Source organism: Peromyscus leucopus, chromosome 9 (assembly GCF_004664715.2).
Source record: "Peromyscus leucopus breed LL Stock chromosome 9, UCI_PerLeu_2.1, whole genome shotgun sequence".
NCBI classification, from domain to species: Eukaryota; Metazoa; Chordata; class Mammalia; order Rodentia; family Cricetidae; genus Peromyscus; species Peromyscus leucopus.
The window spans coordinates 56,513,971-56,531,460 of NC_051070.1; the positions used below are offsets into that span (position 1 = coordinate 56,513,971).

Consider the following 17,490-nt stretch of genomic DNA (forward strand, 5'->3'; position numbering starts at 1 on the left):
CATTACCCTTGAAACCTAAAGAAAAGCAGAACAACTGCTATCATAATCATCCACAATCTGTCATCTTTATTCAATAGCAATTTACATCTTGCCACATCTGCTTTATCTGACTTTTGACTAATTTAAAAAAAAACAAAAACCACGCATGTCTTGACATTCACCTCGCTAAATGCTTTAAAGCGCTCTTCTGAAAAGTGGTTACTTTTGCTGAAATAAACACAGTTTTATTATCACAATGAATACGACAGTAAACTCCGTTCTATTGGTTTATGCCCAGTCTGTAGCTGAATTTCCTTAGTTCTCCTCAAAATATTTCTGACTTGTAGCTGGAAACAGTTGTTGATACCCACACATTGCATTTGATTGTTGGTACATTAAAATGTTCTTTTAACAAAACCGGTACTGGGGCTGAAGAGATGACTCAGTGGTTAAGAGCACCTGCTGTTCTTCCAGAGGACCTGGGTTCGGTTCCCAGCACCCACTTGCTGGCTTACAGTCACCTGTAACTCCAGCCCCAGGGGACTCAATGCCCTCTTCTGGCCTCTGAGGGCACTGGACGTATGTGCAATACACAGACACACAAGCAAACAAAACACCTGTTCACATAAAATAAATACTAAATCAACTAAAAGCAAGTTCTTTGGATTTGGATTTGAGAGATATCTGGGCTTTTAAAGTGATTGCTGTGCAAGCTTGAAGATCTGAGTTTGATTCCAGAACCCACATCAAAAGTCTGACTATGGATTATTAGCTCATGCACGGACACACACACACATGCACACACATACCCTATTTGGCCAGTTCCAGACCAACCTCTCTCAAAAATACAAAGTGGATGGTCCTTGAGAAACAAGTTCCAAGGTTGACCTCAGTATTTCACATGCATATATGTGCGCATATCACACATGCACCTAAACACATATGCATATGCGCGCACACACACACACACACACACACACACACACACACACACACACACCTCTTTTTCACCTTAAAAAAAAACATTAACTTATTGAGGAAAATATAATTTCGGTGACACATAAGCAACCAGCCTGCGTCCTCCTCCTTGCCACAGATGCTGGGCTGCATCTGACTGGTTTATAAGCATCACTGGACTCAGAGTGCTGTCTCCAGGAACCTCGCTCTAAGTAAGAAGCAAACAGAACAAAACTGACATCTTCGGCTCAGACAACTATGACTCAAAGCGACGAGCTCCTGTTCCCAGTCTCTGGAGTCACAGTTCGTCAGAGAGCCAGACGGGGGTGCAGAGGGTCACGGCTGGTAAATGCACATGGAGACAGAAAGAAAATGTTTTCCTTGCAGAATGGGGAGACATTTAATGGGAACATTAAACCTGCAATATCATTTTAAGGAGTTTCTATTTTATTAAATACGAGCTTCTAGTTCCTTCGCTCCCAGGGGAATTCTTAAAAACATCCAGCTATGCTTTTTCCATTACAAAAGCTGTAACTTTTAATTCACTTCTTGAGGATAATTTAGAGAATGATTATGATTTTTTTTTAATGTTATTGAAGAACACGAGGTTTGGGGAGGGGAACTTTATCTAAACACTGATCAAACCATTTGGAACCAGACTGATCCTTCTGTAGATGTCTCGGCAGAGTGCCCTATGCCAAAGCTCTTTTCAGTAGAGTGTGAAATGTCCATGTTTTGGCATTTGTTACCATGTGAGCACTTGGATCTTTAATACTAGCTATCCATAAGCTGCTTAAATGCTGGTCCCTCGGGAGCTGGAGTTACAGGTAGCTGTGAGCAGGCTGATATGGGTCCTGTCTTCTGCCAGAGCTGCTAGCCAGTGCTCCTGGCCACTGAGCCGTCACTTTAGCCCCGGGGCTGGGATTTTTAACTAGCTTGAGAGTGTGATTCTTGTTCCCTTATCTTCATCAGAAGGCTTGTTGGTTTGGATGAGGTGTTGCTCATCTTCTCGGGCATTCGAATACTGGGTTCCCAGGTGGTGGCCCTGTTTTGGTAGGTTTAGCAGGTGTGGCCACACTGGAAAAACTAAGTCACTGGGGGCAGACTTTGAGATGCCAAGTACCACTTCTAGTCAGCTATTTCTACTTCCTGTCACTGCTATGACAAGACACTTGATCAAAACAAGGCGGGAAAGTGTATCTGCGCTCACACTTTCAGAGGTTTCAGTCCAAGAAAGCAACTCAGTTGCTTCCAGGAGATGTTCAGATGTCACTACGGGAGGGTGTGGTAGTGAGGAGCTGCTCCCCTGTAGCACTGGAAAGACAGGAAGGAAAGAGATAGAAGATACAGCCTTCAAAGGCACACCACCTGGAAACCACCTTCCCAGCTAGGACACACCTTCCCTATTCCCCTACTTTCACACAGTCTATTCCAACTTTGAATCTAGAATGGATTAATCTCTTGATGAAGCCATAAACTGGGGCTAGAAACTTAGAGGTAGGACCAGGCTAGAGGACAAAGGAGCATGGGGGATGCCTCCGGAGGGTTTGTCTTATCTGTCCCTTCCTGTCAGAACTTCTCTGCTTCCCAGTAGCCATGGGGTGAGCACTTGGCTCCACCAGGATGCTCTGCCATAATAAGGGAGCCAGTGGACCAGGGGCTGAAATCCTTCAAACCAGGAGCCAGAATAAATCCATTCCTTAAGTTGCTTTGTTAGGCACTGTCACAGCAAAGAAGACACCAACTGATACCACCCCTGGAGTCAAAATTTGTGTTTACTAAAACTCCATGGGTCAGCATTGGTGTCGTCCATCAGTGAGAGGCAATCTTCCATGCTACAGGGACCAGGGCCACAAACGTTTCATGATCACGGTAACACTAAATCTCACATCCCGGGCACATTAAAGAGGATTACATAGTTACCTTTACAGCTCTTAGGGTGGGTCAGTGACACCAGCTTCTGTATCACCAAGCTGCAGTGGGAGGGAGAGGGTGCCCTCTGTGCTTTGGGAACCTCTCCTTGCCTTATGGTGAACTTCAGCGTCTTGGGGTCCCATCCCTAACCCTTCACGAACTGCAGTGCCTTCCTGGACTCTGTGTCTGGATTGACCTCGGTGGGATCCCTGTTAAACGCTCACTTTAGAGTCTCTCGTGCTCTGTGCATCTTTCTGGCACTCTTCCCATGCACCCCTAACAGTGTGAATTAGTGAGGTCTGTCATTCTTTTCAATGTTTGTTTACTTTTATAATTTTGTTTGTGTATGTGTGTGTGTGTGTGTGTGTGTGTGTGTGTGTGTGTGTCCATCTGTGTTTGTATGTCAACATCGGCTCTCTCCCTCTGTCATTCTCCCTTGTAGTTTTTGAAGCACAGTCTCTCATTTAAACCGGAGATCGGTGACTCAGCTACGCTAGCTCGCCAGGGTTTCTGCTGTCTCTGCTCCCCAGTGCTAAGCTCACAGGAGTGTGCCACAGTGCTTAGCTTTTTAACACGAGTGCTGGGGGTTGAACTCGGGCTCTTGTGCTTGCATAGGACTGACCGAGCTGTCCTCCCAGCTCGTGGATATACCATGCTTAATTAAAGCCTGCAGTTACCATCGGGGGTAACTCTGTTAGTCTGAGTGACAGTGCAATGACAAGTATCCGTATAACAGGGTCATAGAGGACTTTACCAGGCCCGAACGTCCCTGAAGCTCCACCTGCTCGTCTCCCTTTCTCTCCAGACCCTGGCAACCACTGGTCTTTTGTCTCCCTAGTTTTGTCTTCTACAGAGTAGCGCATAGCGATGCTATACATTCCTATGTTGTGCTCCAACCCTGCACAGTGCATTGCACCTGGCACCCATCTTAAAATCGCTAGTCTTGTTCTCAACGCTCATTGCCCCAGCTGCCTCAGCTTCTTTCTTCCTGAGTTGACTCACTCACCATTCTTAACCTTTTATAATCTGTCTGGGGGGGTTTCTGTGCCCACCAGGTGTGTAATTTAACTCTTGTCCTGGATCAGCACAGGGAATGAGGTAGATAGAGATTAATCTTTATCAGTGTTGTTCATCACTGTCTAGTGAATGCTGAACAGTGGGGCTGAAGGTAAGCCAGTGGTGTGATGATCTCAGATTGCAAGTCTCCAACTTGGTGTGTTATTTACCAATCTAGTCTGTTCCAGACACTATGCCAACTGAGAGGGCCAGTTGAACTCTTCAGTGGGTCCCCCAAGAATCTCGTTTTGTACATTTTATGTCACATCCATCTCTAGCAATAATACTTAGCTACTTCTTAAAATGAAAACTTTAAGCAATTTAAGGGTGTTTGGGACACTTTTAAATTGCTGTGCAGAGACACCATAACCATGGCGACTCTTACAAAGGAAAGCATTTAATTGGGGCTGGCTTACAGTTTCGGAGGTTTAGTCCATTATCCTCATGGTGGAAAGCATGGCAGCATGCAGGCAGACATGGTAGCTGTGAGTTCTGCATCCAGATCTGAAGCATCAGGAAGAGTCAGCCACTGGGCCTGGCTTGAGCTTTTGAAAGCTCAAAACCTGCTCACATTGACACATTTCCTTCTACAAGACCACATATCCTAACGCTTTCAAACAGAGCCGCTCCCTGGAAACTAAGCGCTCAAACAGATGGACCCTCGAGGGCCATTCTTATTCAAACCATCACAAAGTGTGTGCACTTCCTTTGAAGGAGAATGAGAGAACACCAGGAGTGGTGAGCTGGCCATGCTCCCCTATGGCATAATTGCTTGGGTTTCTTTCTTTCTGAGTGCTGGCTTCCCTGCCACGATTCCTCCCACTATGGTGCCATCCACCATGATGTGGTGCAGCCCTGGGGGTCCTCCGCAGAACCAGTGCCGCACTGACTGAATTTTCAGCCTCCAAGAGAGTGAGCTACACAACCTCTCTTCTTTGTAAGTCTCCAACCTCAGGAACTTCATTAAAGTAACAAAATGTGGACCAAGGCAAGGAGTTACCTGTAATGAGGACTGGGCAGTAAGTTCACTGGTTGAACAGACAGGACAAAATACAACACAGGCAATAGCCTGTGAGGTGTTTATAAAACAAATGGGCACAGTCTGAAGTCTTTAACCCTGCATAGTAATGTAAGGATACAACCATAAACAGCTCGTTCATGTGCTGCTGCTGTATAAACTGAAACACAGAAAGTGATCTCATATACTGTTATTTTATAACATTATTTAAATTGTTTTTATTTCTCCTAAAAATGCCAGGGTTTTTGCAATACACTAATATAAGAATGGTACTGGTTATTAGTTTGTGAATGTTTTTATGTACTGAATATTACTTCTCTAACTATTTAAATACCTATATTGATACTTTTAGACCTCTAATGGGACCACCATAGGTATTTTCTTTTTGCTTTGATGATGTGATTTGCGTGAATAGATTTCCAAATATGAAGTCTTCTTTCTTGTTTTTCAGATCAGGATTTCCTGATAGAGTCATTAACTATTCTTTAAGCAACCTAACCATATTTTCTGTGGTCTTTCTAGAGGCATCATTTTAAGGCCTGGATACTAAAGTATGTTAGCTTCATAAAACACATTGGGAAAGGTCATGGACTGAGGCATTCCTTTGCTATGCTCTGTAGTTGTCTATATCACACAAGAATAATTTGTGCTGTGAAGTTTTGAACACACATTTGGATGTAATTTTGTATGTAAATTTTGTAGTTTATAAATATGTGTATTTTATAATCCCAACAGCCTCTGATGTAGTATTTATCCTTTTCTTAGCTTTTGAAGATTTCTCTTTGTTTTTTAATTTGTGTATGTGTGTATGTATTTGTGTATAGGTATGTGCACAATAGTGCAGTGTCAGTGGAGGCCAGAAGAGGGTGTCAGGTCTCCTGGAACTTGCTGGTTCAGGTGGTTGTGAGTCACCCAATGTGAGTGCTTGGAACTGAACTCTGGTCCTTTGCAAGATCATACAAGCTCTTAATCACCAAGTTACCTCTCCAGCCCCTATATTGGTCCTTGTTTTGATCCCGGAACATTATCCAGGAGTTTGAAGATACTTTGTATATATAATTCTCTCTCTCGTTTTTGCTACTAAGTTTAACTTTCTTACATCAGGCAGGGGATCATCACTTGGACAATTTCTACTCTATCCTTTTTCAGTTTGTTACTATTGCACTAAAATGGTGCTTGAAAGTGTGCCAGTAACTTTTGCATGCTCAGGAAAGGCGATGTATGGTTTAACGGCAGTGTGTCATAGAAAATGATTCAGTCGTTCCTACTCTGTAGATTTGTTTGTCATGGACCAGGGACGTTCTGTATTTGAGGGCTGGCCAGCATCATTTCATCCCTGCCATTTTCTTTTATCTTTGCAGCAGATTTTGCTGCACATATTTTGGTACAAGTTTCTGGTGCAGAGAAGTTAGTGATAATGACCTTTTCATTTTAATCATAAACTTAGCAGTATAATGTAATCTCTACCCGAGCCTCTTGTTCCACCTCCTTAGTGCTAAAACACAGGTGTGCCCACCATGCCCGGCTTTAGCCTTCCTTTCCATGTCCTAATTCATATATGTGTTTCAATCATTTCTTCTGGCTTCTAGATTATCTCTGGGTTTCTTGTCTGTATCCAATGAGATCACGTACAGCATCCCCGGGAGGTCAAGAACACACTGCACCTTCTTCTGCAGGGTCTTCTATAGTTTGTGTCTAATGATTGATCACCTGCCCTGGTCTCATATCCAAAATTCTTCTTTAAACTGTTAACAAAGATGACACAACTTCCTTAAAATTCCCCTGTTTTGGCTGGCTGTATCAGAACATGGTCTCTTCTCCTCTTGATACAAAGCATGGAGGTTTTAATGGCTTTCTGCTTGTCCTCCAGAAGGAAGGTTTGCCAAGTGTTGGCTTTTAGACTCATATTTTATGGCATGTGTACTTTGAGACTAAATTAAATAGGGTCTGGAGAGATGGCTCAGTGGCTAACCACCACTGCGCATATACATATGCACACATGTGAATACACATATGTGGATGTGGCACTGGCTTTTCCTTCCTCTCAAACCAGAATGTTCAGTGTGTGTACTCATATCATCTGTACCTCTTGGAATCATATTGCTTTTGGATGTTTTCTGAGAGTCTCATGCAGCTTGCTCAGCAGCTAGCAGAAAACTGAACACAGACTTCCTTACATTTCCCATGGTCTAAGAAGCACATTATAAGGCAGTTACGTTTTACTAACAGGCGATGCACTGAATTCTAATACAATCTTCTCCATCTCCCCACCCCCCAAATCCAGGCTTGGAATATCAATATTTTTTTGTGGGTAGGGATTCTTAGAGAAGCAGGTAAGAGAAATTTTCCGTAATCCATTTAATAAAATAATTGGGTTAATGTGCCTGAGCGTGCGGCATTGTGGATAAAGCTCACGCTTCACCGCTCCTGCAGTGACTGGATTGCCCAGGGAAGCTGATAGATTCTGGTGAGAATAGCAGCCTGTCTCCCTGGTCACCCCTCCCCCACCATCATCTTCTGCTTGTGCCCGAAGAGCAAGACAATAATCCAGAGCGGTTTAAATCTCTTCTGAGATGTTTACAAGGCTTGGATGCTGGTAGCTGCTGTGAAAGTCAAGGCTAAGCCGGTGAATTACTTGGAGACATCATCTGTGAAGGCTATGTCTGCAGATGTGAGCCCACTAACGATGGCTGGCCTCAGGAAGGACGTCAGTCTGAAATGACAGACTGCCTTCTGGCTCCTACCTTAAAGATCGGGTAAAGTAGTGTGTTTACTTGTGTGGGAGTGTGTTTGTTTGTGCAAGGCATGCCCATTGGGGTTAGAGGGCAGCTTGCAGGAGTTGGTACCCTCCTTCCACCATGTAGGTTCTTGGGTTTGAACTCAGGCCATTAGGTTTAGCAGCAAGCTCCCTTACCCGTGGAGCCATCTCACTGGCTCTGGTCTTTTCTTACAAAGGCTCTAATCCCACTGTTACAACGGGTCCCTTTAATTACCTCTTCACAGGCCCTAGGAGAGGTTAGGGTTTCACATACCTGAATTTGAAGGACGTTATTTACCCTGCAGCAGCTAGACTGATGGGATGTTTCATATGTGGAGAGAGTGGGATTGAGATCCCAAGAATTCCTTTGCTTCTCGAGGAACTGTGTGCATTCCACAAGTCATCTCCTATTTTGAGTCTCCATACTGCCATGTGAAGGACATACAGCCTTCTCCCCTTCCACTGTCCAGGACAGTCTACCTCATTGCCTTCCTTGACTTTTCTTCATAGCACAGATGACTCTCCGGGGTGTTGTGGGTTTTTTTTTTTTTTTTTTTCATTGTCATTTCAAACAGTGTCCCTGCCACTCATGGACCCCAGCTAAAGACCAAGCACCAGTGGGGGAGGGGCACCTCCCAAACCCACACCATCACCTGGACTGAAACAGTAGAAAAATTACAGCGTGAAAGAGACTGAGCAAGTGTCTGGTGATATTTCATTTGTGCTGAGATGTGATTTTATTTGTATGTTTATAAATAAAGTTGCCTGGGGGGTCAGAGCTGAGAGCAAGCCATAGCAGAAGCTGGGCGGTGCCGGCGCATGCCTTTAATCCCAGCACTTGGGAGGCAGAGCCAGGTGGATCTCTGTGTGTTCTAGGGTATGGCCAGCATGGAGACACACACCTTTAATCTCAGCACCAACCACAGAAGACCTGGAGGTCTGTATAGACGGGCAATGACGAGGAGGTCATGTGGTTGGGTTTACAACCAATGAGAAGGCAGAACACAGTCTATAAGAAGACAGACACACAGGAAGTAGGTCTCTTGCTGAGGGTAAGGACAGCAGCGGCAGTGAAGGGTAAGAAAGGGTTTTTAGCTCTTAGCTGATGCTCTGACCTCTTGGGCTTTTAACCCTGCAATTGGCTCTGTGTTTCTTATTTAATAAGACTGTTCATCTACACAAGTGTGGTGTTTCTGAAGGATGAGGGAGATCTCATTTACCACATAACAGCAGGGCCTTCTGGACACAGTGATTTCTGTGCACAAATGAGGAATGGCTCATCAAAAGCCATCAATGCCGGTGTGTGGGGCTACACTGCTCTGGAGGCCAAGGTTCTAGGGTGCAGAGGTAACAGGTATCCTAATCCAACCGCTCTGTACCTGTGGGCTACACACTGGAGAAACACAGTGGCTTGGCCCACGATTACATAAAGGGAGGTGGAGAGGAGCTGGGAGGAGGTGGGGGAGGGGAAAACATGATTAAACTATGTTGTATGGAAAAAACATTTTTTAATTTTTAAAAAAAAGTTCCTATGCCTCTAGAATAAGAGAGAATGTTTTCAAATAATAAATCTGATAGAGGACAGGTAAGTGAAATATGTAACTCAGTTCCTTAGGAAGAGAAATGACCTGGCCTGGCATGGTCATGCACACCTGTAATATAAACACTTGGGATGGCTAAACAGGCCACATAGTTAGACTTTGTCACAAACATCAAACAAACAAACAAACTTCCTAATTAACGTATGAGGAGTTACCTAAATAAAGAGATAAATAAACACCCAGAAACAACATGAAAAAAAAATCCCTCACATCATTACCCATTCAGAAAATGTGGATGAATCCAGAGTGAGAAGCTTCCTACTTGCCAGGGTTGCTGGAAGCTTCAGTTTATCATGAAGTTCAAATAGTCTTGTAGTTGAAGCAAATAGTCTTGTAGTTGTGTCCAAAGCCTGCATCTGAGTGCCTGGTATACAAATGAACTGCTCATTCAAGACATAGCACATCTCAAGTGACAGTGGACTCCTGGCTCATCAGCTCACGCCCTTTCCCATACCTCCACAGCCTCCTAGTCAAGGCCAGCAGGAAGCTCAGCAGCTGTACCCACAGAGACCTCTACATTATCCTGCCCCACTTGGAACCCTTTTCGGTTTACTTACTGTGCAGTAGACAGTCATTGTTGGGCACTGAGCTATCTTTGGTTTAATGCACCACCTTTTTTTCTGTTGTCACAGGTATAGTTGTTGTGATTTATTTATAATACATCCTGTGTGCATATAAATATAAATTTCAAGTTGATTTTTTTTTAATGGTAAGAGAATAAGGCATGGGTGAGGATGCACAGAAATCAGAACCTTCATGTGCTGGTGGTAGACAGTTTTCAAAAAACAGTAACAGGAGTCTAGAGTTGGGGATGTGGCTTAGTTGGTAGCGTGATTGCCCAGCAGGCACAAAGCCCTGGGTTTTATCTCCACATTTCACGGAGCCAGATGTGGTAGTGCACAGCTGTAATCTCAGCAATTAGGAGGTGGAAGCAGGACATCAGAAATTTGATCCTTAGCTATCTAGTGAGTTAAATGACAGCCTGGGCTGCTTGAGACCCTGTCTCAAAATAAAACACGTTCCCATTACAGTAACACCCTAGGCACTGCTAAAGAAAGCACATATAGAGTTATTTACTCCACTAAACACACTCCTAAAAATAGACACAGCAATGAGAGCAGGTGTTTACCTAGAAGCTGTGTAAGGATGTTCAAAAAAGCATTGGCTCTAACAGCAAAAAGAATGAACAAACCCAAATGGCCATCGACTGATGGATTGATGCAACAGAGTCCCTCCATAAACTGAATATTACTCAGCTATAAGAACGGAGTACTGATACGTGGAGAGACTTTGGATGGAAAATTATGCTACATCAAAGAAGTAAGTTACACAAGGCCCCTCGTTAGACAAGACTGTTTGCATGAAATATGCAGGTGTGTACAGTCGAGAGATGGATGTACAGAGTCTAAGAGAAGATTAATGATGGTCCAGGGCTGGAGGGTGTGAGCAAAGGGAGTTGATGAGCAATGGCTAACAGCTACTGAATGTGTGTGTGTGTGTGTGTGTGTGTGTGTGTGTGTGTGTGTGTGTGAATATGTGTGTGTGGGTACAAACATGTTCTAAAACTGGGGTGATGGCTGCATGACTCTGAAAATACTGAGAACACTAAGTTGGATGCTTTATGTGGTGGACAACACAGTATGTGACTAATAGTTCAACAAGTTACTTTTAAAAAGGTCCTGAGGTGACGTTAATGTTCAGCTAGAATTGAAAATTTCTTTCTGGAACTGGAGAGATGACTCAGCAGCTTAATCTTGCAGAAGACCTACAATCTATTTATAGCACCCATGTTGGATGACTCACAGCCACCTATAATTCCAGCTCCAAGGGGATCCCATTGTCTCTGGCCTCTGTGGGCACCTACATGCACGTGTATATGCACATACATAATTGAAAACAATACAAATAAAATATTTTTTAGAGAAAGAGTCTCTCTTCCTCCATGCTGAGCTGGCCCTGGTTTCATGGAGTCCAGGATGGTAGAGTGCAGACTGAAATATGCTCAGCCCTTAGGCTGTGATCTTGAGAGACCAGATCGGTTTGGATATTAGATAGTCATTACTGAGAGTTACACAGATATGGTGGCTATGGTCGTCCCTGCCTCATGGCACTGTGACAGGCTTGACAGGTTGCTGAGCCAGCGGGAGAAGAAGGCTCCATCTGTCCAAGGCCACTTCCAATGCAGGGAGGACAGAGTGAGCGACACTGGCCCCTCACACACGCTGGACACCCTGCCTTACAGACTCACTATGCCTTGTCCATTGGCTACTGTCCAAAGTGGACTATCCTTCAAGGAAACATGGATGCCATTTACGGGCCGATCATAGGACTCAGGGGATGGGCCTGTGAGAAGAACAGGAGACAGAGCACGGGCTAACCTGTGGGCTTTATTGAATTTAATGATGCTGACATGGTGTTAAACCAACAGGCAAAAGTCTATCTAGTGAGTAATGAGAAAATCAGTCACAGAATCTTAAATACGGATTAGTCTTCAAGGAGCAGTACATCGGAGTTATATGTTTCTGATGACCAAGCAGGGGGCACACAAAGGCTGGTTGACCACCCCAGCACGTCTCAGGCATTTCCAAAGCTGTGTAGGAGCCTCCTTCCCTTGGGGCAATACCTGAAACCCCTATAGGGCTATGTGAAGCTGGAGTTTCCAGGAAAACAGCACCAATATGTTGGAAATCTGTGTTGTGTGTACAGTCTCCTCAGGTGTCTAAGATTCCCTGAAGGATAGAACCAGATGCTCATCTCTCGTATCTAATGGTACCTTAAAAATATGTCTCCTATGCACATCTTTCTGCCTACCCTAAATCATTTCTAGATTACTAATGCAATGCAAATACTAGATTACATAAATAGCTATTATGGTTTGGGGAATAAACAAATATTAATTCAGTCAATAGAATAGTTGTGTTATTTAGGGATTGATGACAAAAGAGGTCAGGAATTATTGGGTACAGGTGCAGGTCTATCCCTGGAATCTTTGACCTGTGGATGGCAACGAGGGGCTGAATGAACATGACGGGTTATGGGTTATAAGGAACTGGCTCCTTTGGTCCTAAGGTCTGCCATAGGCAAGCTGGAGACTGGCTGCTGCTCAGTGTTGCTCACATGAGTTCAAAGCCCCAAGAACCAAGAGATTTGATCACGAGTTCAAGCTTGGGTCTAAAGGCAAGAGAAAAACCAGTATCCCTGAGAGTGTATGTGGGTGTGTGTAGTGTTTGTGATGTATATGTCTGTGCATGTGGGTGTGCATAAGTGTGTATAGTGTGTGTGTGTGTGTGTAGTGTATGTAAGTATGTGACGTGTGTATGTGGTGTGTGAGTGTAGTGTATGTGAGTGTGTGGTGTGTTTGCAGTGTAAGTATGTGGTGTATGTGGGAATGTGATGTGTGTGTATGGTTTGTGTGTGATGTGTGTATGAATGTGGTGTGTGTGTGTGTGTGTGTGTGTGTGTGTGTATGTGTGTGTGTGTTAAGTTGAACATGCAAGCGTTGAGATAAGAGGTTGCTTTCACGTGTCTTCCTCAGTCTCTCTTCCCCCATATTTTTTTGAGACAATCTTCACTGAACCTGAAGCTTGCTGTTTTGTTAGACTGACTAGCCAGTAGTCCCTGGGATTCTCCTTGCCCCTCTTTTTTTTTTTTTTTTGAGACAGGGTTTCTCTGTGTAGTTTTGGTGCCTGTCCTGGATCTTGTTCTGTAGACCAGGCTGGCCTTGGATGGCCAGAGATCCACCTGGCTCTGCCTCCAGAGTGCTGGGATTAAAGGCGTGCGCCATCACCACCTGGCCCACCTGGCCGTCTCTTTCCTCTCAGTGTTGGGATGCGGGAATGGGCTTGGTTTTTCTGTAGGTTCTGGGGTTCTGAACTCCTGTCTTCATGCTCTTACAGCAAACACTTGACCCCTGAGGCCCCATTTTCATCCACTATTTAATTTAGATCTTCAACAGATGGGATAGGGCCCATGAGCATTGAGGAGGGCAGCTTGTTTACCCAGCCTACTGATTCAGTTATTAACTCTGCCTAGAAACAGCCCCACAGACACACTCAGACCATTGACCAAATGTCTGAGCACCCTGTGGTTCTGACAAGTGAATTCACAAAATTACCAGTCCCAACTCTGGGTTCTGATGACATCTGGCCTTACACAGCAACACCAGTCACTTTACAGACTGTGGGTTTGGAGTCTCAATGTTGACATCTCCATACCCTCATGGTGGCATGTCTGAGCAAGACTCTTGCGTGGGGCAGAAAACTGGACAAAGGCTGGGGACACAGGAGGCGACTGTGGCACTGTAAGTGGAGAGAGGATCTCATGATGGTAAGATCATTGAGGTCCGGAGTGGATGGAGGAGCCTTCATGAACCAGAGAAGCTTTAAAATGATTGCACTTTTTCCAGGGACAGAAGAGAGAGGTGATCCCCGCTGAGGAAGCAGTGTGACCAGGTCTGGGCATTGTTGTGAAGGAATGGATGGAGCAGCAGGCAGGAAACAGCCTAAGCAAAGCAGAGCGTGCTGGGAATCAGAGAGAGCCACACAGATGAACGGGGCATCTGAGAAATTCTAAGGAAGAATTGAGACTTCCTGCAAATCGTACATCGCCAAGCCAGGGATTCCCCTGACACCTTCTAGGAAAAGGTGTCTGCTTTTTTCAGCTCAATTCTTAGCCACGAATGGCTCCCACAGTTAGTCACCTACGCAATCATAATTAAATGTATGTCACTAAAATACAACAATGGGAATGAGGGCAGTAATAACAAAAATTCTATTTTTTTATTCCAATCTTCATGTACTGAAAGAATTCAGAATAAACTCTCCGGACTTTGTGTGACATTAAGAAACGTATGCCATTTTTACATATGGGAAGCGGAGGCAGAGTGTAGTGTATGGAGTAATAGTGTAGACTTTCTAAGCCTGATGTAGTAACTATCATTTTTAGAACTCACCCTTAATAGTCTGCAACAATGTTGCCATCAGTCCTGGAATATAATTGACTCTGGGGGATATTTCATTTCCTTTTTATTTGTAGCCCGACATTACAGGATAATGCTCTCTTAATTATTGAACAGCTGTAACATGCTCCTGGCTTACATTTGACCAGCGTAGTTTCCCCCAGCGCCTGCTCAGAAAGCAGAGCTGAAGAACTCCCGTCTTCTCCGTCAGCGCTGGGAGCCAAGCAGAGGAACGTAAACATTATTTTGCAGCGTGAAGTTCCCGGATCTTCCATGTGCAAGGAACATTCCTAGGTCACAAGATTCGAGAGCTCCTCCAACCAGTCCAGGGCCATCCCCAGCTATGTAAAAACAAACAAACAAACAAACAAACAAACAAACAAACAAACGGTGGACCTCTGCGAGTTCGAGGCCAGCCTGGGCTACAGAGTGAGTTCCAGGAAAGACGGCAAAGCTACACAGAGAAACCCTGTCTCAAAAAAAAACAAAAACAAAAACAACAAACAAACAACAAAACAAAACAGAGAAGCTGTGTCATTGGCTCTGTGTTTATAATTTCTGTAGGGTGAGATGATTGCCCGCTGGTATTTGAAGATAGATCTGAATGGGAATGCCCACCTTACAAGGCTGATCTCTGTTTCATTAAGGATGTTCACCTTCCCCTGTAAATGTCAGTATGGACCCCATTAAAGACACGAGGCAGGAGGGCAGGGGCAGAATCTGAAAGACAGCCGTGTTCCGAGAGGATAGTCTACTTGCTGGTACTCAGGTACACACTGCAATTACCTAGATTTTTCAGACCTTCCCTTCCCCTCTCTTCTTGCCCCCTCCTTTCTTTCCCTTCCTCTCTCTCTTCCTTGAAAGTCCTCATTTCTTTTTTCTTTTCTTTTTTGGTTTTTCGAGACAGGGTTTCTTTGCGCCTTTCCTGAAACTCACTTGGTAGCCCAGGCTGGCCTCGAACTCACAGAGATCCGCCTGGCTCTGCCTCCCGAGTGCTGGGATTAAAGGCATGTGCCACTACCGCCCGGAAAAAGTCCTCATTCCTTTTTAATTGACATTTCCTAATCATGTCTATTCATTGGCTACGGAGTGATGTTTTGGTTTATGTGTGTTAAAAGATTCAGTTCAAGGGCCATACCACCCTGAATGTGCCTGATCTTGTCTGATCCCAGAAGCTAAGCAGGGTCTGGCCTGGTTAGTTTTTGAATGGGAGGCCACTTGAGAATACCAGGTGCTGTAGGTATGGTGGGACACACCCTTAATCCCAGCCCTTGAGAGGCAGAGGCAGGTGGAGCTCTGAGTTAGAGTCCAACCTGGTCTACAGAGTGAGTTCCAGGACAGCTAGGGTTATGCAGGGAAAGCCTGTATCAGAAAAAAAAAAAATGGAAAAGAAAAATTCAGTTCAGCTGATTAACTTATCAATTACTTCATAAAGGTAATAGTACTTTGTCTTTAGGACTGCCATCCCACAAATAACAACATGGAGACTTCTTATTAATTATGCAAGCTTGGGCTTGCCCCCAGCTAGCACTTATAACTTAAATTAATCTACATTCCACCTTGTGGCTTTTTTAAACCTCTTTTCCGTTTCTGTGTGTCCTACTTGTTCTGCATCTTCTCCACACCTAGACTCTTTTTCCCAGTTTCTCGCTCTCTGCCCGGAAGTTCCACCTATACCTCCTGCCTAGCTATTGACCATTCAGCTTTTTATTGCACCAATCACAGCAATACATCTTCACACAGTGTACATCAACTTACTTATTTTTTATTTGTTTGTTCGTTTTTGAAACAGGGAGACAGGGTTTCTCTGTGTAACAGCTCTGGCTGTTCTGGAACTCACTCTCTAGATCAGAGTGGCCTAGAACTCACAGAGATCCTTCTGCCTCTGGCTCCCAGGATTAAAGGCATGTGCCACCACTGCTCACAACTTACTTATTTTTGTGTTGAGGCTAAAGACCTATTTTTTTCCAGGGCTTGAGCAATGACTCAGCTGTTGAGAGCATTGGCTGCTCTTGCAGAGGACCCAGGTTCAGTTTCCATCACCAACATGGTAGTTCACAAGCACCTGTAACTCCGGTCGCAGGGAATCCAGCACCCTTTTCTGGCCTTAGCAGGCACTAGGCATGTGGTGAATATGTGGACAGGGAAGCAAGCGCTCACTTACAAACAAAAAGCGATTTAAAAATCTATTTTCACTGCAGGGCATTAGGTCCCTCTAACCATACCTGTCACCCTGCAAAATCCCCACTTGTCTGCTGCCTTTCCATGAGACCAGCACTTTTGAGACTTTCTCTGTGTGGAGGATCACAGAGTCTTCGCCTTCCTGGGCTTGGCTCTTCTTACTCCTGAAGCCTTGGCCTTGGGTCCCAAGATTTTGTTTTAACTGTTGTGGAGTGCAGCCTTTCCCAAGGCCCCCAGGTGACATTCATTTACACCCCAGGCTGAGACACTGAGGAGTCTTAAGTTCAACTTAAGCAGCCTCAAGTTCAAGTGGAACCTTAGCTGTGGGGTATTGGAAGCACCACATGGTCTGTGTGAACCCTCTCTTTCTTGTGTGTGAAAAGCAGTAAACTGTCTTTTACAGGGCCATGGCGAGCATCAAATGGAATATTGCTGAAATATAAAGAACTCATCAACAGGTGAGTGGATAGTGAAAATGTGGTCCATGTTCACAATGAAATTGTGTGTGTGTGTGTGTGTGTGTGTGTGTGTGTGTGTGTGTGTGTGTGTGTGATAGGGTTTCTATTGCTGTGAAGGGACACCATGACCACAGCCACTCTTATAAAGTACACCATTTAACTAGGTGGATTACAGTTTCAGAGGTTGAATCCATTCTCCTCATGGCAGAACATGATGGCATGCAGGCAGACATGGTGCTGGAGAAGGAGCTGAGAGTAGGGGAAGGAGCTACATCTTGATCTTGCAGGCAACAGGAAGTAGTCTGAGACTCTGGGCGTTGCTTGAGCATAGATGAGACCTCAAAGCCTGCCCCCATAGTGACACACTTCCTCCAACAAGGCCACATCTCCTAATAGTGCCACTCTCTTTGGGGGCCATTTTCTTTCAAACCATCACTGTATACATACACACATTACACACACATATATATATATGTATGTGTGTGTATATTATATATCATATGTCATATATTATACATTATATATTACATATATAGATAGGTATAGATATAAATGCACCCAAGAAAGGCAAATGTCTTATTTCGTAGACACCCAGTCATGTATGAACATCA

General features: G+C 44.4%; 1 pseudogene; it reads left to right on the forward strand.

The window, feature by feature from the left end:
* Positions 1-15,364: 15,364 nt before the first annotated feature.
* LOC114707325 lies at positions 15,365-15,483 on the forward strand (annotated as a pseudogene).
* The last annotated feature ends 2,007 nt before the right edge of the window (positions 15,484-17,490 follow it).